Raw genomic sequence first — 27,229 nt, forward strand, 5'->3', positions numbered from 1 at the left:
AGGGAAAGCAACAGAGCAGCCTTCTTTGCTTAGGCTCATCATATTTAATGAGCCAGTGGAGGTAGGATAAGTACTACAACACTCAGTGATTTATCCAGCAGCTTTATTTCTGGTCCATACCACCAGCATAAATTCAATTCACCTTTTTTTGTTGTTGTTGTTCCCTTGGGTGTGCTGTGCTCACGGTTCAGCATTGCCAAAGTCTAGAGGGACTAAAACATACTATTTTGTGCCAAGCACCCAGCAAGTAAATGTGAAAGAATATGACTGAGTCAGTCCCAGATACTCAGCAGCTTTCTATTCACATGAAATTTCTAACTTTTGTGTACAGTTCAAAGAATGTCAGAGCAGTCACAGTTATGCACTACTACTCCTTACCCATTTACCCATGGTTCTGATCATGAGACACTGGCATTGCTGCATCCAAGATAAACGACAACATTGTCCCCTATGGGTATATGAAATATCTACGTGCTCCTGTTACCAGTCACAACTGTGCTTACACTACCCTTATTTCAGCCTTTGAAAATAAGCAACTGTTTTAAGCAGTCTTCTGGCTGAAGCCTGGTGCAGAAGGTGGAATAAAAAGGGAGGGAAGAAATCCAACTCAGAATGATTACAGACATTGTATCATATGATTTTTAGCATTTTCTAAAGTCTAGTGGTGTGAAATACTAACCACTCCTCAGCTGCACAGAGAGCTGAAGTGATATAATGCCTTGCACGGCAGAAGCTGAGCCCCTCAGAAGGACCTGGCCTGAGGAGAGACAGGTCCAGGAGCAGCTTTTCCAGCTCCAGGCAAGACCCTGGTAGGACGACTGTGCTGTAAGCAGTTCCCCAAGTCCAGCCAGTGGATCCCTGGTGATGTGCCTTCCTTTGGGCAGAACAAGAGGAAAGATATGAGATAGCAAAAAAAGCTACAGTATCGGGAAAATGCTGCTCTCAAGAACCTCATTCACTCATTTTCTCTTAAAATGAAGAGCAGTATTTTCCAGACCGCTGGTCTCTGAAGCCATGTGAATAAGTTCGCATCTGTCTCAGGGGATCCCATCACACCTCAGCAGTGATTTTAATTAAAATTTTGATGACAAAAGCGCGTAGTCCTCTGCAAGTAATTTAGAGAGTTAAAGATGACGCATAACTCCAAAGTGCCTGAGACCCACTGAGTTATAAAACTATAGGCTTAGAAGTAATGAGTTGCTGGCTTGATTCATGACTATAAAACATTCCCCCACGTAAAGGCTCATTTCTGTGGCCACAGACTAGAATTTCTCTGGAGGCAGATCAACCTTGCCATTCCAGGAGCAGACGCTCCTTTAGGGGCAGAAGCACATTAGAGGAATGGTGCGGCAGAATCTTCACTCTTCATAGCGGTCATATCCCCCCTCCTCAGAAGACTGGCTCCTCTGATGGGTCCCGCCACACTCCTCTTTCCAACACACACACCAAGTTTGACAACTCAGGGGCTTCCTCTTATCTCCAATGAATTCAGCTTTTTTCTTTTTCTAAAGTAATAACATTACAGGATTAATTACTTAGCAAGGTCTCTATAAACTCATCTGCCTTTGAAACATCTACAAAAGCACAAGTGAAATTCTAGAGATAAACAAACACAAACTCCCTTTTAATTAAGCACTGTGCCTCTCTGTAGGGGGTGACGGAGTGAGCAGATGCAGGGGGGATTGCCAATTAAGATACAACTTCTTTGATAGGAAGGGTACAGCCATACACAGGAGGAAAAAGGAGAGGAACTTGCCATCCAAGTCATTATTTTAATTGGCTGCTCAGAAAGATTATGCATTCCCCACATCTGATGCTGCCAAAAAAGTATTACTGATCCAAAATACTAAAAAGCCATCAAAACATGTTCTAAGCTGCTTGTGCCATGTTAATACTAATGCTACCTCTGCTCCTCACTCATCCTGTTTGAGAAAGCTGTAACACAGGGAGCTAATTCTCAGGGTTAATTACACAAAGAAACAGAGAACTCTTGGATTTCTTTTACTATTATCGATCATTATTATTCACTGAACACCAGGCATTCTTAGCAAAAAGTTTAAAGGAATGCACAGTATTCCTGGCCTAACTCAGTTTAAAAAAAAAAAAAAAAAACAACAACACTGAAAAAAACGCCATGTGCATAGCTAAAGAAACACTGAGAAATCAGGAGAATCAGGATGTACGGATTGGGGAAACCTGAGGATGGACTGGTCATCTTCTGCATAACTTGCACTGATTTGACATCCAAATATTTTCTATGTGTTAACCTTCATTTTCGGTGATCCTAATGGTGATGCTGTCATTCTCTCAGCTTCATTAAAGAGCCACATATTAACTTTCATTTACGTTTTTCTCTGGTTTTAATGGAAATGCAAATCAGTTTTTGCATGGCTGGTTCCATGCCTTTGTATCCTTTGGTGAGGGGGGAAAAAAAAAAAAAGGCAGGAAACTGAGATATTGTTTGATTTGCAGCCTGCTCGGGAATCTTGATTTTGCCTCCTTACACACTGTGTCTCGACCACAGAGGACGGAGCGCTGTGCAGGGGAGAATTCAGGCAGGGGAACCCAGAGAAAGAAGCAGCTGCTTTACCTGAGCCTTCTTCCCCCAAGCATGACGGCTCTGTCATCCAGCCCTATCAAAACACAAAAGCAGATTGGGATTTCACTGTCTCCGCTCAAAATAAATGAACGTGACAGAAAAGGAACCCTTGTCTTTGCGAACAGAAGAAGAGCTCAGTTCTTATCGGGAATGGGATAACCAGAAATGTATTCCTGCCTTGGGAAGAGAGCCCGGGCTGCAGAGGTAAGGTGGCGCACAGAAGCTACTCTCTTCTGGTTCTCTCCAGCTGGCAGGTTGAAAACAGCATCATTACTAAATCTCACAGTTTTACACAGTAAAAACAATTCTGGCCTTTGTGGCTGGACAAAAAAAAAAAAAAAAAGCCTGTAAAGGTGAACCATATAGTCTCAGAGCACTGCAGGCTGTGAACTGCCTTTCTAAAAGATAAACATATGCAATTTGAGAATGGAAAGTGGAAACGTCACCAACTTGCTGGTTGGAAGACACATCGACAGATGTCTTGTTGGGAACCAGCAAAGCTTTCCAGGACCACGGCCCTCCCAATGGCCACGGCCTCCCTTAATCCTCCCATGAACTACACCCCATTACTCACTTTTTAAAGCATGTTGCACTACTGATTACATTCCTTCTCCCCATTTCTAGTCCAAGTCAATTTGTAGACAACGTACATCTTCTGTTCTTGATACAGTACTTTGCCTTAACTTATTTACTTTTTATTCTCATTTGTACTCCCTTCCAGTTTATCTAGTGATCAGGATGCTCTTCAGCCTTCATTTTCCTTTACTCATCTCCCGTAAGAGCTCCTTTCAGGACTTTCATCATGCCACCAATTTTCCTGTAGTCCTGGACCAGTTTAGGTTCATCTTTCTCAAGAAACAGTCACTACAAATACCAGCACTATTCCAGTGGAGACATCACCGGTGATATTTCCACTGTCATCACCCGTAACGCCTCACCTGTTATCTACCTTGACCTTCCACAGCTTCGTTTTACACCGCTCACAGACCAGCCGATCCATGTCTCACTCCTCTGTTGCTTTTAACTGCAGAGCTCCCAGCTCAGAGGACAAATCCTTGCAAGTCCTTCAGTGCACGACCTTACATTCTGTCTTGAACTACCAACGAGAGGTCACTTTTTCAAAGCTCAAGCAACTGCATAAACCACTGTCATTACAGATCAAAACAACAACAAAAACCTTAAGAACAAAAGCCTGTATTTCTCATTTTAAAAAAAAGGAAAGAAAGAAAGAAACCAACTCCTATCTTTCTCCTTCTCTCCAGGAAGTGCTTCAATGCTATCCACAGAAAATAAGAGGAAATGACCACAATACCCTGGTACCACCCTGGTATCACCCTGGACAAGTGCTCCCATTTTCCCCTTCAGGGGAAACCTGCTCACAACCCCTGACCCCACGGCACTGGGGAGTTCTTTGGGAAGAGCCTCCCCAATGCACCACCAACACTGAACGTCCATCGACCCCCAGCCCCTCTCAAACCACGCCAGCTGTAGTAAGTGCTGACAGCCAGACCCCAGGCTGAAACCTTCCCCCACCCCTCCCACATTTTCTAGCTACAGGACCAGTGCATGGCGCTGGGCCAGTAATTATAAAATACACTACAGCTGGAACAGCTTCATAATATTACCATACTCAGCCACTAATCACAATCTGAATAAAATGCATGGAGAAGTAAAGGAATTCAAGATATTTAATTTATGAATGAAAAGTTGAAGAAGAAACCTAATTACAACTAATTAATTCCTGCACATGGTAAGTACATCTCCTACTACAGGGCTCCCTCATCTAGCAGAGTTCCAGTGTCTGGAAATCAAAGCCAGATCCATCAAGGCTCAAAATGGAAACAAGATGCAATTTTTCTGCTTCTGTCTTCAATTTCCTTAGGTAGATCCTCCATCACTTGAATTCATTACCAATATCCATTATCACTAACTAATGCTGGATAATTTTCAAAAAGAAAAAAATAGAAAAAAAAGAGGAAGGAAATGGTGCTTTCAAAGACACAAAAAGCAAGCAGAAAGAAGAGGTGGAGAATCAGTCCAGTCCAGGCAGCTAATTTAAGCACCCAAGTCAGGAACCACAACTCCTCACATACTCACAGGAGAGAATCAGGCTCTAAATTCAGAGCTTTGAATCACCCTGTGGAGGCTCTAGTGACTGTATGTGGCCTCGAGGCTCCCAAATTAGATACCTGAACTTGCACATGACTACAGCTATTGGCCATCTTCTTTTTGGTTAGTACTACAGGGATATGGGCACCTAATACTGCTTTTAATTTTTTTTTTTTTTTGCTTAACAACTGTGCAGTGACATTGATGAGGAATGAAAAAATAATTATAATTTCTCCTTTAAAATTTATAACAGTAGTGACAACAGTCTCAAAAGTTCTCTCCTTTTTGAAGAGATACTGTAACTAAAGCGCAAAATGCTCTGAATATCTACAAGCTTACGGTGAAAATTTACTATCTGCAACATGCTATATTCATATACTTGATATTTCAGCCTCTAAAATTAACATAGATACAGAAAGATACACATCTTTGCCATAAACATGGACAAAGCAAACTTCATGCCAACAGGTCATGTGCACACAAAACCAGAGAAGTTGTTTTAAAGCTATCATTGATGCATATCACATTGATGACTGGGGTTTTTTTCCAGACAGATTTAATAATTCCTTGTTTCTGTCCTTGGCACATTTATCCTATGAAACAATTTTTCTGTTATTGTACAACTTCAAAAGCAAGCAAACGCCAAACTCTCACCTCTCCCCTGCTAGCAAAAACTCTCTTAAACACAGCGGTTCTTGAAAAACAGTATTAAAGTGACTGAACTTGCACATAACTCTCACTGGACTTTATCTGGCACAGTATATTGTCAGAAAGCAGAAAAAGCAGGTTGGTCTCACATTATCTGTAATAAGACAGACAGTCCTTCATTTTAACAAGGTACCACTGCCAATATCAGCCCTGCTGTGTAACACCCGATGCAATGATTTTGTTATTTATACCAGGGAAATGAAATCCAGCGAGATCGGATGTGATCGAAGGTCCCTTCCAGCAGCTGGTACATGGTGCGTGCTCATGCAACGCCCTTGAGAAGCGGCTTACATCCCTCACACCCTGCAGCACGGCAGCTACCAGGGCACAGCTGGGCAGCACAGCCTGGAACAAGCAACCCCACACACCTATTGCAGTGGGAAATCAAGCTATTTCAACGACAGCAATAAAAGGTCAATGATTTCTCCCCATTGAAATGTTTAAACTTTTCCATCTGCCATCACAAGGCTGATGCAGTGAAGCTAGATGGTTTCTTCATACAAAAAGATGCCAATGCTCCTGGGACCTGTCCCTCTTCCAAGTAACTGCAGCAGCAGCAAAGGTTAAGCACCATGAACTGACTGGACAAGCAACCCTACAAACCCTAAGTAGGCTCTCTTAATCTCCATTAACAGAGCAACAGGTCAGTTCTCTTTCCTCTTGGCTTCCACACAGCTCTAGACCTCCTCAGAAGCAGGTGAGTTGCCTGCCATTGTTTCTCTGAAACATGTTTCTAACTGACCTCACTCAAGAACCTGCCCCCTTATTTCCATCTGCACACGGTATTTCCACCCCTCGCTGCAAAGGGACAATTAAACTAGTTGTCACCTCTATGGGGGATCGTGAAGTATAGCATAAGGACAAGCAATTGGCTCTGGAATTAAATGGAACAGACATACATTGGCTGGCTGGAGGCATAAAAAGCGCACTGATGATTGCAGGTTCATCCACATCTGGAGCTCCATTGAACTTCTTGTCATCCATGATGGCTACTTATTAACTTTCTTTCCACCTGCCGTGGTCACTGTCACTTAACAGAGAGTTGGCCCTGCTCCACCCCAAAGCAGGACAGCACCTGACAGTCTTTGGGAATTCATTTAAAACAAACCCATGACTCCCTCTAAGGTGCTGAGGAAAAGCAGGAGTGCAAAGATGAGAAAGCTCAAGCAACTTAGAGAGATGGATAGAGGAAAAAGAATTGATCTTTTTTTGCCACCAGATTAAGGCATCTGCAACTGGAAATATGCTCCATGGAGCAGCCACCCATTTGGAGAAAGCCTATGCTTGACTTTCAGGTGCTGTAAAACACGATGAGCAATGCCACTTGGTTGCTTGAGTTGCACCAACCATGACCCAGCATATTGAAGAGTGACCAGAGCCATCTCTCATGGCTTTGTGGGGACAGCACAAGGAGAGCAACATAGGCAGTTTGCATTTGGGAACTCTAGTCTTGCCACCAAGAACACTCTCAAAGAACGTGTCAAGTCACTGTCACATTCAGGGCCCCGCCTTGTTGGGACCAAATAACTGGAACAGTGGAAACTATTTCCTTTGGCTGCCACCACCCCAAGGTGGCTCACGACTCAGATCGCAGCTGCTCCATCAAAGGCAAAAGCTGTTTTGCTTCTAACTGCAGGTGTGCAATTGAGGCACAGCAAATCCCAGGTATAAGGGAAGGAAGAACAACAACATTAAGTGGAATTATCATGTAATTTTATGTGGAAGTCATCCACTGACTGGTTGTTTTAATCACAAAACTTTGAAACCATTACATGAGCGTGCTTACTGCCGAAACAGGTAGCCCGGGTCTCATCATTAAGAGGACAGTATGCACTTCTACAACAAATGCCCCTTTTTAATGCAAGGTTACCGTCATGGACCAGAGAGAAAATTCTTGATGAGACAAAATTTGTAGACCATGCTGATTTACACCTGATGGTCCTGTAACCTCTGGACAAGACTTTCCCCACCCTTCCGTGAACAAGATGACAATTTAGCGAGGAAATGCTTTCTGCTGCTAGAGCAGAGAGGTTTGATAGCTCTATTAGCCTTGGCACATAAGGTCACAAGGAACACGCACCCCACCATGACCTGGTGTTTCAGGAGAGACCAACAGCGCAAAAAAAAGGAAAGATTTGGAAATGTCAGTCGGCCCCTTCCAAGGTAGGTATTTACGAGGACTGTAGTTTTCGTCCACTGCTTTTCATTACAAGACTTCATATATATATATTTCTGATTCTCCTGCTGAGAACATAGATAAGCTTCTAACATTAAATCTTCCATAAAACAGAGTCACAATACAAAGCCAGTGACAATTGCCGGCATCAGAAGCCTGCAGTACAGGTATTCTGTTAGGGTTTTGTGGAGCAATGAACAAAGATGTAGAGAGTAAAATAAAAGTATCTTCTTTTCCCAACTTGTAAGTTTTATTTCTGGAACCTTTAAAACTTGAAACACACATAAGGTTTTGAGCAACCTGGTCTAGTGGAAGGTGTCCCTGCCCATGGCAGGGGGGCTGGAACTAGATGATCTTTAGGGTCCATCCAACCCACACCATTCTACGATTCTACGATGAAAGTTCCTTTGCTGGGCATGCAGATAGCTCTATGTCTTAATACTTCCATGTACAACAGTGGCTTAAAACTGTAATACAACATTTGGTTTCAGTCAACATGAGTTATAGTGTTCAACCTATTCCTCACAATAAATACATTAAAGCTTATTACCATTGATAAAGTCTCATCTTGTACACCTCAGGGCACCGCTTTGAAAATCTTCATGGTGAAATTTGGCAGCGTCATGCAGTGTAACACAGTAACACCATGGTGACGTATCAGTGATGCAGACACATCATTTTCATAATTTCTCATTTTGACCCCACAACTCTGAACAAAGCTGTAATGCTGCAGTTCAGAGCAGGACAAGAAAACCACAATATCCACAAAATACTATGTAAAACATATCCCACTTCTTTCATTGGCCTTTCACAGTTGAATATTTCATTAAAAAACCAAATGTTCAAAGACACAGACCACAGAGTTTAAATACAATGCAAGAAAAATTGGTATATAATATAAAGAATAAAATCAGTGGGTGCATTATATACCTAGGAAGAGTCCGAGGTTTTGCAGACAGCAGGCAAGCACAACAAATCTGTCTGACTTCCCTGAAGGAGTAAACAAGCACACAGCGAATAAGGTGACATAGCATGCACACAGCTGATGCAGTACCTGTGGCTTCTCCCAAAATCCTTCAAAGAGTCTCCCAGAGTCCTAAAAAGAGCCTTAAAAAAAGGTAGGCTATGGTGGGAAAGAAAGGGCATCTTAAGGATCAACAACTGGCAAAATCCCCCAGAAATAAAGGAGAGAATAAAGAATCATTTGTCACAATCATGGGAGGCCGTTAAAGCATCATCTCGGCATCTGTGCTGAGACCTGTACCAGTCCATATTAACAGTCGGAGAAGGGGGAAGGGAAGTAATGAAGTGCCAAACTTCACTGACAAAACAGAATGATTAAGAGTAGGCAAAATTATAACTGACATGAAATCTGCAGAAGAGTCTCAAGACACTGCGATTGGACAGCAAAATGACAGAGTAAATTAAATGTTAATAAATGCAAAACATTGCACTGAAAAAAAGGAATATGACTGTCCACACGGACTGACAGGCTCCGAATTAACTATTCTAATGCAGAAAAAGAGATGCAGTCGTTATAGACAGTTTTCTGGAAACATCAGCTTGCCAAAAAAAAGGCAAACAACTTCAGAACTTTTCAGGAAATATATCCATACTGAAACACAAAATAGCATTATAGAACAAAACAAACTCATGATTTATCTGCATCTTAAAAACACATATATATATGGTTATCCTATTTTTTTAAAAGAAAACGTGATGGATCAGAAAAGCAAAATTATTTCTAAACAGCGAAAAGCCTTGTAAGTTAAGAATGCATCAGAAATAGAAATACATTGTGACTCTATAGCTTGAAGAAGAGTCAAACCACCCAGGACTAATAGGTATCACAGACAGGATGCTGGGCTACGTGAACCTTTCATCTGACCACCCAAGTTCCTCTTACTTTCTCATGAGGCAGGGGACACAGTAAGGACAATTTCTACTTTGTTGTGAAACGTTAGTAGGATAAGCCAGAGCATGTTTAGATAAATTGTATTAATTGGGCTGAGATTTCTAAGAGACACTTCTCATTTCTATCTGCCCTGGAAGCAAAGATATTAAATAAGTACTTAATAATTTTGCTCAAAGTGCCATAAAATTTTACCTTTGGTCTTATTAGAGTAAGAAATGGGAAATATTGTATGAGACTTGAAATCATGGAGTGGATTAGATTCAAGTTGCCTTGTAAGTAAGAAAAAAATACCTCCAGAGTCGACTACGCCATCTCCCATCTCAAAAGGGCAGGTACAAGTTCAGCCCAACACTGTATGTTCTATTTCCATCTGAAAAGCTGCACCTTCTATTTTTATTTTTTTTTTTGTCTACAGGCTGCAAGAAAAAGCAAGTTTTGTATATGAAGAGTATACATAAGTAGTACTAAACACAGCACTGAACAGACAGATACCTAAAATATCACATACTATACACAGGTTGGGTTAGAACACCCTGAGTCTATTAGACAATTTATGCTGTTGTAGCCCAAAGCTGCAGGTCCAAGCTGGCTGAAAAGCTTGGGAGGAACCAAGAACAAGCTATGAACTCCTGAGCCTGCACAAAGGGAGACGTTTGGCTCTTCAGAGCACCAAAACTCACAAAGTATAAAACATTATTAGACGTCATCTAACCAGTCCACTCTGAGGAGCAAGATCAGCCCTGAAAGATGGAAGGAGAAGTCATGGCAGAGGACCACGCCAGGGTTAAGTCAAAGTCTGTAAGAGAGCATATCACAGGGTGGTGATACACTGAGGAGGGCTCTCAGTCCAGGACAACACCGCAAGGAGACCCCACCTCTGCTAGGACACCCCAGCTGTACAACGCAGACATCTTGCCGCCCTTCCTTCAAGCTCTTAATTGCAGCATTTTTCTATTTCTGACTCAACTATAATATCCTCCGCATCAGTAATAGGAAGATTGTTAAATACGGTACTTAAAATTATTCACCGTTGACTTCACAAAGCTCTTTCAGGAAACACCTCTTAACAGAAAACATCATTACTGTAACACTGAGGAATTAGTGCACAGGTACTTTTTGTCTAAACCGGTAAATAAAATATCCGCCTTCAAAACTATTTTCAAACTGTGAAATTAAAGCACGTAACGGCACATAACATCAGCCTGCATTAGGGTCCATGCCATAACTGCCAAAGAGGTACCCGCCTGGGCAGAGGAATTTACAAGAGCCTGTTGCTCAGCAGTCGCAGAGCTCTGCTGCTGAAGTCAGACAGAAAGAAGGGGAACAAAGAACAGGATAAAAGAAGGATATCTAACAGATTTGTTTTTCAGACAATTCAACCAATACATCAAATCTTTTATTCACGCCTTCAAAAATCATCATCTGTTGGTAATTAATTACTGCATGCCTGACTCCGTTCCCAGTATTTTCATTGACACTGGTGACAGCAGGATTGGCCTCTTCTCCATTAGCTAACTCAAATCTATAACGTGCTCTTGAATATCTCATTCAGATGTAATATCTCCTTTTAAGTATCCATTTCTGGCAGAGAATAAAATAATCAACCTATCATCAAAGCACTGCAGCTTCATCATTACCCCCCCACAAAAAAAAAAAAATTAATCATGTTTCAGTACACGCAAGGCAAGCCTTTTGTAGCACACACTGTTAAGCAGGAACAGATAAAAGTGGATTTCCCAGTGCCTACACTGAAACAGTAATTCAGCTAATGATTTTCCACAAAATTGCTAGTGCAAGCTCTGTGAACGAAACTGCAGCTACTCAGGACCAACATGTAAGCAGAAAACCGAGCTATAGTCTCTGAGGGCTAGGATTCTTCTTTGGCCTTACTGAAACAAAATAAAAAGTAGTCAGGTTAAATAAGGTAAATTCTTGCTCTAAAGTTTAGTTTGGATTCACTTCTTTGAGAAGTCATGTATACTAAAAAGATGAAATTTGAAAGTTGGAATATCTGTAAACTTAATAATCTAAAACTGCTAAAATTCAGGGTTAATGTTTTACCTGAGCATGACAGTAACAACAGTGAATTTCATCCTCCTTCAGACAGATAGCATAAGGTAGAAAATCCATTTACAACCCATTTATATCCATAAAATAAGTTGCAAGAGGAGGAAGGCTGCCCATGCTGACACTCAAAAAAAAGTTTATGCTTTCTGCATAAACAGTTTTGTAATTCAAAGATATGTATATATAAACAGTAAAATACATATACATAAACAGAGAGAATTACAGATTATTTTAACTGATGGAAAGGTTCTCACACCCCACGCCATGGCTATGCACCTCGTACATGTACACGGACAACATTCAGTATAGCTCAGGCTTCACTCCCCAACTCCACTCTTCAGATCTTGCACTTGCAACAGCCTGAAAGCCAGAATAAAAGCTAAGGGGATGCTGCAATGCAGTTTTGAAAGACTTCAAAAAGTTACTGGAGTAAGACAAACCGCACAAGATCCCTCCCTAAGAAGTGAGGCTAGCAGCAGCCCAGTAGCTCAAACCAGCTCTCATTTAATTAGCTATTTGCTATGTATAAGAGAGGCTGTGGGAAGTGCCCAGTGCTGCATCCTCATTTGTGATCCACGCAGCAGCGCTTCAGTCCCGAGTGAAACAGAGCTCATTATCCAGCAGAGATGAACTCTCCTCAGCAGACAGGTGTTTCTCCTGCCGTTAATAGCATCAGCTCAATATGATCGCCCCCACCGCCCGCTCCCAGCAGAGCAGAGCCAAGACATGAGGGCGATACTGGCAGTTCGTGTACCCGGAAGGACCTGTCAGAGCCAGGCTGGAAGCAAGGATGGAGATGGGTCTCTAACAGGAATGGAAACGCAGACTCTTCATAACCAGTTTGCAGGGGAGGTAAGAATTTGAAAGCAAACCCAGGGCTGGCTCTGGTTTGAATTTGTTTTCGCAAGCCAGCGCAGAAGAGCCTTCCCGGGGATGCTGAGCTTCCTCCCTGGCTCACAGGCAACTCCAGACGATGCTCTTTTTGCTTTCGGAGTAGCACGTTCCACATTTACCAGTTGGGCACATTTCCCTTTCTAAAAGAAGGTTAAGACCCTTATTGTCATCCTCCGCAGACTCTCGGCTCATGCTTTAAAAGAACACTTCCATTTATTTAGAAAGTGCCCAGTGCAGAGTCAGGTCATGCCCTTTGATCAAGCAGGGGAGGGTGTTTGGAGCCCACTCCACTTAAACTGCCTGGCACTACCAGGGCGAGTTGCTTAATCTGGTCTACCTACTAAAAGCCTGAATAAACGGCACCTCAATGATTTAAGTGCTGTAGGAGCGCTAATGCTCCCTGCTCTGAAGAACACAGCCCTTAAGCAGACCACATCGGATGGTGGCAGACAGGGAACGAGCCCGGTCTCCAAAACACTGCCTTATTCAATCCAATTGCAGGAACTTTCCCATCGTTTTTTTCCCCCTTCGTGCTTATCATTTTGGCTTTATCTGGCAGCGTTTTAACAGCTGTTTTCTTATCACATTAAACTGACATCTCTGACAAAAAACAAATGTCTAATTCTCCTGGATTTCTGCAGAGTATACTACAGGGGAGCAAATCTCTACTGAACCATACTGTCTATTTGCCTGAGCACAGATTTTACTCTTTAAACTAAATACCTTTCCCATCCTCAAAAAATATCAAATGAAAAAAACATCAGTGACAATCTTTTGCTCAAACTTTCCTCCTCCCCCCCCCAAAAAAAAAACTAGCAGGCCAGTCCTCCAGCTAGTGGCACATCTGGCATGGTGCCGGGAAAGTCAATGGAGCTACGCTGATTTAGGACAATTAAAGATCTGGCTTAGAGATGAGTCATGTGGATTACTTACTGCTTGAGTTTCAACTAATTCAAGGGGTTTTGGTTTGGTTTTGTTTATCTATGGATGTGCTGTAAAGCTTCAGTCACTAAAGGCCAACTCCAGCATTTCTTCCTAAATATTCAGGTTTCCTGAATATTTAGGAAGCACTTAGATCTACAAGATTTTTCAGGTGTGCTGCTTCTCAGATTTGGACACATCTTTTCTAGCTCAGCCACCTACTCTGCCATCTGAAATAGTCCATTAACCTACAGATTGAGGCAGCTGCTTTCAATCAAGAGGTGAAAAATCAGATTAGCTCTGAGCCTTAAAACAAGAAGGGAAGAGAAAAAAAAAAAAAAACCAAATTCAAGCAGGGAGGGAGGCTTTGGGACCTCTTTCCCCTGCCGTCAGTCGGAGCGATGTGGCTCTGGCTGCTGGCATTTTTGGGTCCTTGTGCGATACGGTCTGCTCTCCCTCTGCTGAGCAATCCAAGCACTACAGAGAATAACGGAGCGCCTTGCAGCAAGAGGTCCTTGAGTCGTGTCAGCATTGCAAGGGAACAAACTTCAATTCTCAGATTGAGACCACAAAAAAAAAAAAAAAAAAGGAAAAAGAGCCCTGCAAGTGTGCTCAGCCCCGAGCTCCCACCTCACCGAGCCACCGTGGCCAAACACGGCTGGCTGAGCATGGGGCTGTGGAGCCATAACTGGGCAGACACAAGCCCCCATGGGGCAAGGACCTGCTTGCCCATCAAAACCAATACATGAGCTGGTGGCCAACAGCAGCTATAAACCACACAAGCCTCCTGAGAAGGCAGGAAAGGTTTTAACTAAATGGTTAGCCCTGGCTACTACATTTTCAAAGAAGAAACGAGCCTGTCTTCTATAGAAGGAATGGATAACACACTATACTGACATTTCAGCTGCTGGAGTGATCCTAGAAGATCTTGGCTCATCCCAGCAGTGCATAACACCTCCCTGGACGTGGTCCCAGCACTGCTCTTCCGCATTCACAGCTCTTCTCCAACACCCGTGACAAACCCTACTGTTCCCTTGGGATGAAGAGGGGCAATAATGGGAATATTAACATAACCCAATACTACTATCTTACCATTTTACAATGCACTAGATCCAAGGAGCTTTCTGTGCAGCACCAGATTCTTAAAACCATCATTAATTAAAAAAAAATTTAAAAAGTAAAACCCCAGTGTCCATATGAGATTCTCTGGCTAAACTGAGTGGTGATGTTGAGATTTTACAAAGTTTTCACCTCCATGAGGAACCAGCGTCCTCCCTTGCTAAGCACAGAGGCAGGTGATCATCTGGTGCCCCATCTTTAGTGAAACAGAAGATTCCCTCATTTTTAAAAGGCACAAAAAACACAAAAAAAACCAACCCCAACAACACATCCATTTTCATTAACTGTACTCACATTCAACAGAAGAGCAGCTAAAATTATGTCAGAATTCAAGGGGTGGGGGGGGAACACAAGGAAAAAAAAAAAGAGAAAAAAAGAGGTTGCTTGACACCCGAATGGCAAGGTCTCAAGCATGACCCAGTGCCTAGTAATGTCAGTGGGATCCCTCTGAACCATTTCAGAAGGAGTCAGATACAAGCCATGCCCAGGTGAGCTGATATTGAGCACAGCTGGCCAAGATAAAGGGGAAGAAAACACAGAATTCACAAGGAAAATGCACAGATGCACAAGTCATACCAGCCCTTAATCAGTGGGCTGGGAAAAACATTCTTTTTTTTCTTTTCAATATTTAGCTCCAAACTGAAAAAAAAGTATCAGCTTTTCTATCAGATCCATCTTAAACCCAGGGAGGAGAGGAGTGTAAAAAGTAGTTAAGACCTAAGATTTTTCAAGGTTATTTAAAAAGAGATTGCAAAGTTCTTTGCTGTGATTAGTAACCTACTGGCCCCCCCAAATTAATAATGTGTTTTCAAACTACTCTAAGCATATTCAGCAAAAATCTCTTATTAAAATCAATGAGAGACAAGCTGTTAGCTGCATGTCGTGCTGGAAAACTGCAGATGAAATGCAGAAAGTTCGTACGCTTTCACTCCAGATGCAAAAACTCAAACAGTTTTTACTTGATAAAGCAAAGTTTGTGATTAAGCTACACCTGAGGTGCCGTCTTGCCAAAACTCTGGAAAAGCATCAAAGTGGCTGTTAATTATTTTTCTGACAATCACTCTGGAAACATTTCTCAGGTGAGGAAGCTAGGGCTGGCACAAACCCTGCCTCTGTCAGGGTTCTGGGAACCAAAGGTACTGAGGTGTATCTGCTGGTGGCCAGAGACAAACTCACTCTGAGGGCGATCGTGTGCGTCAGCTTTTAGGCTGAGCTACTTTCCACTTCAAGCGCATTTAAGGGACTCGATGTAAACTGATAACAGAGCTTGGGATTCTCACAAATGAAATAAAAGCAGGAGTAGACAACGGAGAAAGTTAATTTTTCACCTAGAGAACTGCAGTGTTAGAAGATTGCCCTGGAGGTTTTAATCAATGTGAGTGAATCTTTTATATTTTTCTCCAGCATTCCTAAAAGAAGTCAATAAGATGCCAGCACTTTCTCAGCATAGAGTGCCCATTTCCCAGCAAGCTTGAGTTCAAGTCTTCATCAAAAGAACTAAATAAATGCATTATGATTTCAAAGAAACATAGCAAGCAAGGAAACAGAAGCAGCAGGATAACCTTATGATGCCTGGTAGGTTTTCAGAAAAAAAACACAACTTTTTACTTCTTTTATTCTTGAGGATAATTAGAAGCAAACAAAGACTAGTCTAACCAGGCATTGCTGGTGCACCAAAACACCCACAGCTACCCCGGCCCTTAAGAACAGCAAAACATTTGAAAAACGCACACCACCAGCAGACACTATCTAAAGGCATTTCCAGATCCGGAACCTGCTCTCCTGTGAGGGAAACACACCTACTTGTCCATCTGCTTCATCATAGATGATATAAAGCTCCTTATACATTCAAACAACTTCTATCTTGCCCACCAAAGAGCCCATCACCCAAAGGATCTGTGCACATGGATCGTATCCACACACGTCACCTTAAATAAAGAGCAACAGACCACGTTACGTAACTCACTTCTATATAATTATGAACACCTGAATAAATGGCCCTGCATACAGAGCACAGGCAAGGAGCTTCTCAAGTCATGAGTCAATTTACAATCCCACCCTCAGCTGGAGCCTGGATCGTCTGTTTCTCTGAGCATTTAAAGAAAAAAAAAAAAAAAAAAAGAGAGAGTCCCTCCATAATTTCCCCTTTGGAATACTCAGTTTGAGTGCACAAAACAAAAGAGCTGTCACTCCTTATGTTGTAAAAGCTTTAAGCAAAATTAGCTATTCAAAGTTACAGGTAAAAGCAAAGAGGTGTAAATGAAAAACATCAGGGGTACAGGATCCATGATTCTTCAAACAAAGTGTTAGAAGTTTCCAGAAGGCACAATAAGGATAGAGTCAACATCCTCAGTGCACTCCAACGTAAGAATTTCAAGGACTTCAAGGGGCAAAGACAAAGGTAATTTTTCAGTGGCAACCAGATATTGCAACAGCTGTACCTATGCTAATCCAAGGGTTTAGAAGCAAAGTTCATGCACTGTATTACTGAGAGGCGATGCTCTCAAAGGAGCTTTTACTATAAGGAATCTTGTCTGGCTTGTTTCAAAATGATGACTCTTATTTTTCCATTTATAATTTTTTCCTCAAACTAGCACCCAAAATAGAGCTCTTCCTCAGGAAAAAAAAAAAAAAAAAAAAGGTTTGACATACAGGAGTGAATTCTCAACAGATAGATATCAACATGAGAAGTCAATGGAATTATGTTAATTTATGCCAAATGAAACATAACCAAGATTTCTCTCCTTTGAGATAAAGCTGGGACGATTATGGTCATTTATAGCAGATGCTACTGCTCGCAGCACAGGGCACGAGAGCTCCTTCCCGTGCCTATGTAATGTCACAGAGCAAATATATCTGTTAGCAGGAGGACTCACTTCAGCACATTAATGTAGTAACGTCACTGGCTGACCTACTCTGCCCAGCACACAACCGAGAGTTGTTCATTTTTCTTTTCAATGAGACACTATGCAAGTGTTGATTTAATGGTTCATTTATCAACCCCTCTGAATATTAAGCAATCCATTCTGACTTAATTTGGACAATTCAATTTCACCCATCCTTTCTCCCCTTGAAAAATGTGAATCGCTGTCTGGGGAGAAGCTGTTTTAAAAGTTGACTTAACAGAAAGTACTTGGATCCACAGGCTTTATACCCTTTCATACTCTGAGATATATTTCTATTGGACTTTTTTTTTTTTTTGCTTTTTACATATTATCCCTGAAATTCACAAATGCTAAAGCAAAGACACTTCAACGAACATTCTTAACACTGTAGACCAAAACGCATCTTCTGCAGTATTTGCTACTCCCTAAGAAGACCACCAGAAGATTAAGCGCAATGTCAATACAACCAACAAGCCTGTGAAATTCCGTAATACTTAGGGAAAGGAGCTTCTCGTTGAAAATCCATTACTTTCCTTAGAAAGTTTTTGTTACTGGATACATTTTTCCCCAACAGAAAAAAAATAAATAAATAACCAATGAAGGAAACGCTCATGCCCCAGCCCTTCATGCACGCAGTTCCTCCTACCCACAAACTGGCACCTTCAAGAGCCTTCCCCAGGGAAGCCCAAGCCCCGCTGCGGTCCGGACCCCTCCCACGGCACCGACCCGGGCTCGGGGCCACCTCCCCCGGCGCCGGACCTGTTGGTCGCCCGTCCCCCCCCGCTTCAGTACCCAACCGCATCCCTCGCCCCGCCGGACGCTCCCACGGCTTTTTTTTCCCCGATTCAGCCAGATTTCTACCCGTTTTCACCTGCTGCTCCCGCGGTGCCGCTTCCCCTCTCCGCAGCACCCGCACGCGTTTAACATTCAGCCCGCCGGCTCCGTCCCTGCCGCGCATCCCCGCCGAGCCCGAGCCCGAGCCCCGGCGGCGGGTCACTTCCCAAAGTCCCTTTCCCTACGGCCGCGGGAGCCCGGCCACCCCCCCAGCACACGGCGCATCCCCCCGTCACAGCTCGGCCGAGCCTCCCGGAGCGCCAACCGGCATCCTCCCGCCGCGAAGAGCCACTTTTTCCCTCAGGGAATGGCACGGCGGGGCGCAGGAGGGACGCGCGGGGGCATCGCCCGCCCCTCCGCGGGGCGGCTTACCCCGAGGGCCGCGGCTCCGGCCAGACCCCCGAAACTCCGCCAAGTCGGGGGAGCCGGGGCCGGGCAGGGCAGAGCCGCCCCGGGGACATCCCCCGGGCTCAGCACTCACCTGGGTGGGCTGGGGCGGGCTCGGCTCCTCAGGAGATCATGCCGGCGGAGCCGCCGGGGCGGGAGCGCGGGGCCGGCGGCGGAGCGGCTCCTCCGGCGGCGGGGGCGCGGCGCTGCCTCACGCCGCGGCGCAGAGCCGCGCGCCGCCTCCCACACGCGGCCACGGCGCCCCGGCCCCGACGGGGGAGGGGGGGGCGCGGAATTGGGGGGGGCGGGCCCGGACCCGGCTGCTCCCGCCCCGCCCCGCCCGGCACCGGCAGCGAACGGCGGGAGCGCCTGTGCTCTTCTGACATATCGTCTCTTTTTTTTTTTTTTCCCGTCCTTTCTCCCCCCCCCCCCATTTCTTTTTCCTTTCGCTCCACTTTTCTCTTTTTCCTCCCCTTTTCACCCCACTTTTCTCCCGTTTCCTCATTTATCTTCCTTCTCACCGTTCCCTCCCATTTTCCCATCCCTATTTTCCCCCCATATTCCTTCTCCCTCTTTTTTGATTTTTTTTCTCCTCCTCCTTTATCCCCCGTTTCCTCATTTCTCCCTTTTTCTCCCTTCTCACCATTCCCTCCCATTTTCCCATCCCCCTTTTCCCCTCTCTTTTCCCCCCCACATTTCTTCTTCCCTTCCTCCTATTTTTATATTTTTGTTTTCTCCTCCTCCTTTTCCCCATCCCTCTCCCTACCAAAGGGAGATTGTGGCCAGCAGCCAAGCGGGCTCTCTCTCCAGGGAGATGGCGAGGCGCTGGGAGAAGCGGGCGGCCGGGGGGGATAGGGGTGGAACAGGCAGCAGCAGCCACCACGAACAGCACACACACCCCCCACCTATTCCCCCCGGGACCCGACCCGGGCATGGCATTTCCAGGGCCATCCTTCCCTGCCATCTTTGGGAGGGTTAAGATAAGCCAGTGCAGCTTTTCCCAAGGATCCAGCAAAAATCAGGGGAAAAAAAACAAAAGGCTTATTGCGCATTTAAACCCAAGCAGCCCACCCTGCTTCTGCCTGCGCTGAAATGCCCTCAACATCCCAGCCCTTAGGTCCAGCCGGTCCCCAAGTTCCCACCTGCAAAGCGTCACCGAGGCAGGAGGCTCTCAGCCTCCCGGCATGGGGTACAAAGGCTTCAGTAGCAACATGGCTCATTTCCCCTTGAGTTTCACGTGTTGGAGATGGGATCAGTGAAAATGGGGTTTTTTTCTACCTTAAAATGTTCATTGTTTTGCCGCTGTGTGCTTTGGTCTTATCAGGTGATAAGTGAACAACTTCCTTCCATGTTTTATTCTGGAGCTCAGGATCAAGGAAGAAAATTGCGAGAGTTCCCAGTAAACTCAGTAGCTACTGACTGCTGTTTGCCAGGACAGGGGATACTTGTATTCATGGAGAACTTGTCCATCACGTGCCCGCTTGCTGCTCTTCCGTCCTCTCTGCGAGCCCAGGCCCCTTGCTTCCCCAAAAAGTGCCAGGTTTTGGTTCATTGGAGGTCTGTAAAATCAGTACCCAACTAAATGACATTAGGACATTTAATGACATTAAATGACCTAAGCTGAAGACATTATCCTGTCTCAGATCTCCTTTCCTCTCTCCAGGTTAAGGACTTGGGTTTTTTTCTTTTCTGAGGAGGAGGAATAATTACTGATGAACCCTGGAACACCTTGAACAGAAGCATGGATACACAAATCAGAGGGATTGCTTCTGTCAATTTAATTGAGTTGTTACTCCTAGACTATAAAGTTAATCATTGGCAGAATAGAAATGTGATTCTTACAAAAGTTTATCAAGAGTTGTTTGGGCTCTCCTACTTTGTGACTCACTGAGTTGCTGCTGTGCCACTGAACCTCACAAGCACTAAAACAGCACCAGATAAAATTAAATGAAGTATAAAAAAACCTGATTAACTATCAAGAAGTTTCTTTTTTCCATCTCAATGTCACCAGTTTGAAGGCCTAGTGAAGTTGTTTTCTTGCCCATCTAAGAAACTTGCAGATGACAATGAGCGCTTTTGAGCAGTGCATGGAAAGCACACGAAGGTCCTGCCCTATACACGCGCTTCTATACACGCACTCCTTCTGCCTGGTGTAGGTTATATGGAAAATCTCTGTGTTCATCCCATCTCCAGCTAAAAAAAAAAGTGAAAGTATTGAAGACATTTGACAGACCAAAAGAAAATAAAAGCACATCAGCAAAACTGGGAAGTATCAAGTACCATAAATTTCATCAAGTCAGGCCAGCAACAAATCTGACCTGTGGCTCATAATTTTCTTTTTTTTTTTTTTTTTTTGTTTTCATTTTTAATTCTTCCCTCCTGCAAATTCATGACAGTTGTTGTCCTTCATTTGCACGGCTTTGCACCGTGCACTGGATCCAGTTGGCCAGCAATGGCAGGGAATGCTAATTCCATTTAGTTACCGGAAAAAGCAATAAAAGCAAATATGTTTCCCTAAGGCCTCGGCCCAGAGTGATGAAAAATCCAGACCAACAAACATATTTTGTTAAAACCAGTCTTGAATGTCAATCTCTTTTCCCACCGAAAAATAAAACTAGGAAAAGAGTATATCAGACAAACTGAAATATAAATGAACGGCTCTTCCCAGCTCTAGTAATTGTATCTCAACTATATCCCCAAGCTGGGGAAAGAGTGACGGTCTCCACCCCAGAACTGGGCAAGCCCTAAGCACATCACATGTGCCACGAACACACAAATGCCGTACGGCTATAACTAAGATTATTTAAAGTTATGGGGTCAGTGACAGCAGCAGCTGCTGCTCCTGACCCCAGGGGAATCACGGGTCTGGTTAACGCAAACTCTTGTCCTCCCATTTCTCACTGGGACTTACTGGGATGTGAGCTCTTCTTCGAGCTGCTGCAACGGGTTTCCAGCGCTGAGCTGACCGCGGGCAGGAGTGTGCCGCAGGGGCAGAGAAAAAGGCAGCCCAGGCAAAGATAAAGTAACTTTTCCTGTTAGAGATGATTGTACTTATTTTCCCTGCCTTTAGAAAGGAACAGCTGCTGCTCAGGTTTGCCAGCACCCAGCACTCAAAAACTGTGAGTGAGAGACTCAGAAATAGGATGCTTGTCTGTAAAACAGTCTGATGCTGGGGAAAAAAAAAAAAAAAAAAAAGCCTCTTTTTATTTGGCTTGTGATTACTAAGTCTGCAGGGATCCTTTTTTTTCCGTGCTTTTTCCTTTTTTTTCCTTAGTTCGTGAGGAGCAGAGATCCACTTTTTTTTTCCTTCCCTTTTTTTTTTTTTTAAATGAATGCTGGGATTCTAACATAATCAACTAATTCCAGGAGCTGAGGCTTCAAGATAAAAAAAAAAAAAAGTATACCATGTCGCAAAGCTCACAATGCAATCTCATTGCATTGCCATTGGCAGCGGTTCACTTGGCTCTGGAAATAATAAAGTGGGAGACTGAAATGACAAACAAACCGGAGATCCAAACCGAAGTACCACCAGGGAATGCAAAGCAGATGGCCAGCAAAAGAAGACTAGCCCAAAGAATCGCTATAGTCTTAGCAGGAAGATTACTGACGGCACCCACCGTGGTGGCCTCCTTCCTATGAGCTTGCCTGGCATGGTTTGCATCTTGATGTCCTTGTCATGGATTATTATTAAGAGGAGAAAACAAGCTAGAGAGTCCTCTCAATTGCAAACCATTTGCGCACCCTCTCATAGCAAATAGGGAGACTGACGAGCATTGGAGAGCCCGTGTAAGGGTCAGGAACAACTCTACGTTTCTATGCCATCGTCAGCCTACGGTGCTTCCTCGAACTGGTCACTTAGCTATCACAAAGGTAACGCTGATGTGTGCTTTCAGGAAGAATTGGTTATTCAGCATGCTTCCATTAAAATGTCTGCTTTGTTTCCATATGTCATAATATCATTTTGTCAAGAGAATTTATTTAAAAATTGCAAAATTAAGTCTGTGCTAAACAGGAGCCAGCACAATGAAAATTAGATTTTGGGACTCCCCATAAATATGTAAGTGTGAGCATATGAAATCACATGTAGCAATTCATTTTCAGAAGGAGGAAAAACCCTAAATTACATTGTCTGCTGTCATATCCAGTTTGCTCAGCAGGGGAAAACACAGGAATATCAACTGTGACCATGTGAACTAAGCAGTGTGGTAAAATGCCCTGCAGAGCTCCATCGGGACTGATCCTTTCTGCTTACCCTAATCAATACATTGGTTTATTGGAGAAGAAAACAATTCTCGTGGAGCAGGTTTCAGACTGCCAACCCCAGCAGATTCTCTGTGCTGCCAAATAGGATTTCTCTTTAGTTTCTGTCCATCTCTAGCACTTCGCAAAGCTGCCCTGTCTTCTTGTGCTTCTAAGCATATAGCCATCTTCTTCGATTTCCACTTTTTACCAGTCTAGAAATGCAATGTTTGACACTGACTAAAACCTACGTGCTCTCCTCCGTGGCCATTCACAGGGATCGGGATTTTGAACTTTGGACTCAATAGGAAAAGTTTTTCCACAAGCACCTGGAGCTAAATTCTACCCACCATATTTGTGGGTGGTGCTCCATCACCTGTCGGTTTGAAATAAGCAGGATTTAATCATTTGGGGATGACAGTGAATTACAGCCCCTCATGAACGGATACAGCGCTCCCGTCCCCTTCTCCCAGCCCGTCTGCTCACAGGCTGGTGCATCACTGGAGCTCAGCCAGGCAGACATAGAAATGCATTGAGTGAATAAGGTCTTCCTTCCCTATCAGCCAATAAAGATAATTACACAGGCCAGCATATATTAATTTGGGTTCAGTCCTTTTCCCACTCAAATTAACGTCGGTTTTGCCATTGACGCTGATGTTAGCAGAGGCTGGCCCAACATCATGGAACTAAAATTAGATTCCTGCTACAGTTTTGCTGGTCTCCCCCCTTCCCCTGTACCGCCCGGCCGAGGGAGTTACTGGTCCAGCTGGGAATCGGTACTAATTCCAGCAACAGCCCAGGTATCCAAGGCATAGTGCCGATGGACTCTCAGCACCTATTGCAGGAGCTCAGGCAGCCCCACGATGATCAAAGTTGCACCACCTGCACCCCCACGGCACCGCAGCCAGGACCCTCGGGAACTCATTTCAAGTCATAGAATCATAGAATCCTGTAGGTTGGAAGGGACCTTTCAGATCATCGAGTCCAACCATCAGCCTAACACTGCCAAAACCACCACTAACCCACGTCCCTCAGCACCACCTCTACCCATGTTTTAAATACCTCCAGGGATGGCAACTCCACCACTTCCCTGGGCAGCCTCTTCCAATGCTTGATAACTCCTCCGGTGAAGAAAGTTTTCCTAATATCCAATCTAAACCTCCCCTGGCACAACTTGACGCCGTTTCCTCTTGTCCTATCGCCTGTTCCTTGGGAGAAGAGACCGACCCCCCCTGGCTACACCCTCCTTTCAGGGAGCTGTAGGGAGCGAGAAGGTCTCCCCTCGGCCTCCTTTTCTCCAGGCTGGACACCCCCAGCTCCCTCAGCCGCTTCTCATAAGACTTGTTCTCCAGACCCCTCACCATCTCCGTTGCCCTTCTCTGGACACGCTCCAGCACCTCGGTGTCTTTTTTGTGGTGAGGGGCCCAAAACTGAACACAGTATTCAAGGTGGGGCCTCACCAGTGCCGAGTACAGGGGGACAATCACTTCCCTAACCCTGCAAGCCACACTATCTCTGATACAAGCCAGGGTTAGGGTTAGGGTTGCCAAAACCCGTGCTAAATGAGGGTGGAGAAGGAGACAGGCACAGAAAATCCTTATCCACCGGGGCTCGGAGGCCGGGGATGGCAGCTTCTGGTGAGGGTGCCCAGGCGTGCTCACGCAGGCGTGCAACACACACCGCTGTCCTCAGAGATTCCCCATGCAGAGCTGTCACATTTTTATCCAGTATCCACAATGCAGAACTCACTTGTTATCAATATTGGTGATGCCACTCGAAAAATCAGAGGAAATCCATCACGGCCCGTGAGGTTATTCCGGTGTAATGAGGAGCCCCTGTGTCCCATTTTTCAGAAGCGAGAGGCAGCCCTTACATCTCCATCCCTGTGCTGCCCTAAGCCACCTCGGCGGTGGCTCAACACAAGCTTGTGGGGCTTTTCTGCAGTCCAGCAGCTCGCTTTCTCCCTACATACATCCAGATGTGGATGCACGCGGATACACACACACATACACATACACATACAATTATCCTTCACAGTTTTCCTAAGAAACAGTATTTTTTCTTTTAGGCAGTAGTCTGCCTATCAGTGTGTCTCAGTATATAGATATACAAGTGTTTACCAGCAAGGCTGAAAAGTCTCCTCAGCCACGCTTCCATGGAGCGCACGTAGCACCCTGATTTGCACATATCTCGGAAATACAAACAGTTCCTCTCCTTTCATATTCTGCTGCTACAACAACTTCGCAGACAACTTTGCTTACTGGACTGGCATCACGGTGGGTGTAACCACCAGCAATAGCTTGCCTGCTACTCGGAGCAGAGTCACATGCTGTGATTGCTCATATGCCGTTCAGATTCTCTAACAACTGAGAGAGGGGAAAAAGAGAGAGAGGAAAAAAAAGGCAACTATTTCTAACTGAGACACGTTCCTCTGTTGTCTCTGCCTCGGCCGCTCTCTGTCACACTGATTTCCTTTAACTGGTCAATCCCCCCCCTGTTTCCACAAACACGGAAAGCAACTGTTTATAATTCCAAACTCCCAGCCTTGTGCCAGATAACATTTGCCAATCAACTGCCAAGGCAAGCTTCACACGGGAAAAAAAAAAAAAAAAGAAAGAAAAAAAGAAGGAATGGTAGATTAAACAGATCAGCTCTGATTCTTACCTCCAGAAGCAGACTTCACTCAAAGCCCACAAATACTTTGCTGGAAGTCTCTGAACTATTTTTAGCTTCCCTCGGGGATGCCATATAGGGAGAGCAGCCCCCTCTCTACCATTCCTAATCTGCCCAACATAACAGCAGGACACCTGCTGCTACTGAGTCATGTTTTCTGTGAAGCTAATGGTATATATATAGGCAAAACGTAAAGACAGTTGTTTATTTTCCTCCATATCCCGTGTGTTATTTGTGTCTTCCTGTTACTCTAAGCAAATCAAATCAGTGCAAAGAAGACAAATACACAGGAAAATTCATGTTCTCTTCAGACCAGAAGCTCTAGAAAGGTATAACAGAAGTATCCTTGTTTCTATTTGTGTTACGTATACCTGTGTGTATACATATATCTGTACTTTTACAGATGCACAGAGTGATTGTGTTCTTGCAAGCTCCTGCTCTGGCACATTCAAACTAGTGTTTTCCCTGGAAGCTGAATGGAAATTTGATTATTATAAATATAAAGCTCCATCCTGAACCCATCTTTCCTACTTAAACACAGTAAGAAAGAAAAAGCGTGGAAAAGGGGCGTATCTAGGGGAAACTCAGGTTTATAACCTGCTAGCGTAAAGAAACTTACCACATGTTCCCCATATAAGCTTCCAGATCCGAGGCAGAAGTAGCTTAGAGGTTGCGCAGTGGCTGTTAAACATCAGCTGTATTCCCCTTTGTTTGCTTCACAGCCATTACTTGCCGTGACAGATATATATATAGAACAAGCCCTTTGGTCTGTGCTAGGAGCCTGATTTAGCTCTCCCCGCCACGCCATGCATTTCGTCGTTATGGGCTGCACTTCGAAAGTTTTGAGAGCTGCAGTAAAGAGCTGCTAGGTTTGGCTTTGTGATCTCTGGAAGATCTCTCTTTTATTCCTTCCTGTCTTCACCCCCCCGCTTTTTTTTTCCCAAAAAGTGAAATTTTGATTATTTCTGTCTTTGAAGAAAGGCATTGCCCTGGTCGTCTGCCTTGGGCAATACTTCCATTCGTGATGGATACTAGTACTCACTCTAAACCTTAGCTAACCCTACTGTCCTTAAATTCTATAACTTAGTCACTCTTATTAAAGACAATGGTAAAGTGTCCACTGACACCAGCGGAAATAGGATGAACATTTACAGGAAATACTAGAACATGTAACAATAATCTTAATTGCCATGGGCAGAATCAGTGTTAGGCAATGCAGCACATGAAGCCTTACCCTGACTGACGTAACCACGTACGCCTGTATGCTCAGAGAAACACACCTAAAGTATTCAATGGATAATAAAAAAAACTTTCTGTAGGTTTATAAAACCATCATATTGAATGTATTGCAGGAGAATGATTTTAAAATATATGTAAAGAAGATTCCTTTGTTCCCAGAAAATTCTGTAGATTTTCCAATATGTTTCTTTAGAGTCTTGCGCTTCTGCCCTCCCCTCCTTTGTTTTTTCACCCTTTTTTTGTTTTTCTTTTCTTCTCTATCTCCTGCTGTTGAACTAGACGAGGGATGGTAGAAAATAAGAAGCTCTCCCAGCCTGCCTGGTACCTCTTCTCCCAGAGGAGCTGAACTAAGCGACAGCAAATGGCCAAATTTTCCTTCTTTGAGCAGCTGAGGGACATGTGCTGCATAAAACCTCTCAAAAGATGAATGAAGCTCCTAAAAAATTGCACTTACATATGTTCTA

At 44.2% G+C, this 27,229-nt stretch overlaps 1 protein-coding gene across 3 annotated transcripts in view; it reads right to left on the reverse strand.

Moving 5' to 3' along the window:
* The window catches only part of SGCD (sarcoglycan delta), a 352,976-nt gene extending 327,425 nt beyond the window's left edge, over positions 1-25,551 (reverse strand). The window contains exon 1 of one of the 3 annotated variants that reach the window (XM_054217450.1): positions 25,518-25,551. The gene's annotated coding sequence lies outside the window, so the exon portion shown is untranslated. Of the gene's footprint in view, positions 1-9,798; positions 9,819-18,708; positions 18,847-25,517 lie in introns of those variants that run through there. The other 2 variants (XM_054217448.1, XM_054217454.1) reach the window with 2 other exon arrangements.
* Between the last annotated feature and the right edge of the window lie 1,678 nt (positions 25,552-27,229).

The sequence above is a fragment of the Rissa tridactyla genome, chromosome 11, assembly GCF_028500815.1.
Source record: "Rissa tridactyla isolate bRisTri1 chromosome 11, bRisTri1.patW.cur.20221130, whole genome shotgun sequence".
In the NCBI taxonomy this organism is placed as follows: domain Eukaryota; kingdom Metazoa; phylum Chordata; class Aves; order Charadriiformes; family Laridae; genus Rissa; species Rissa tridactyla.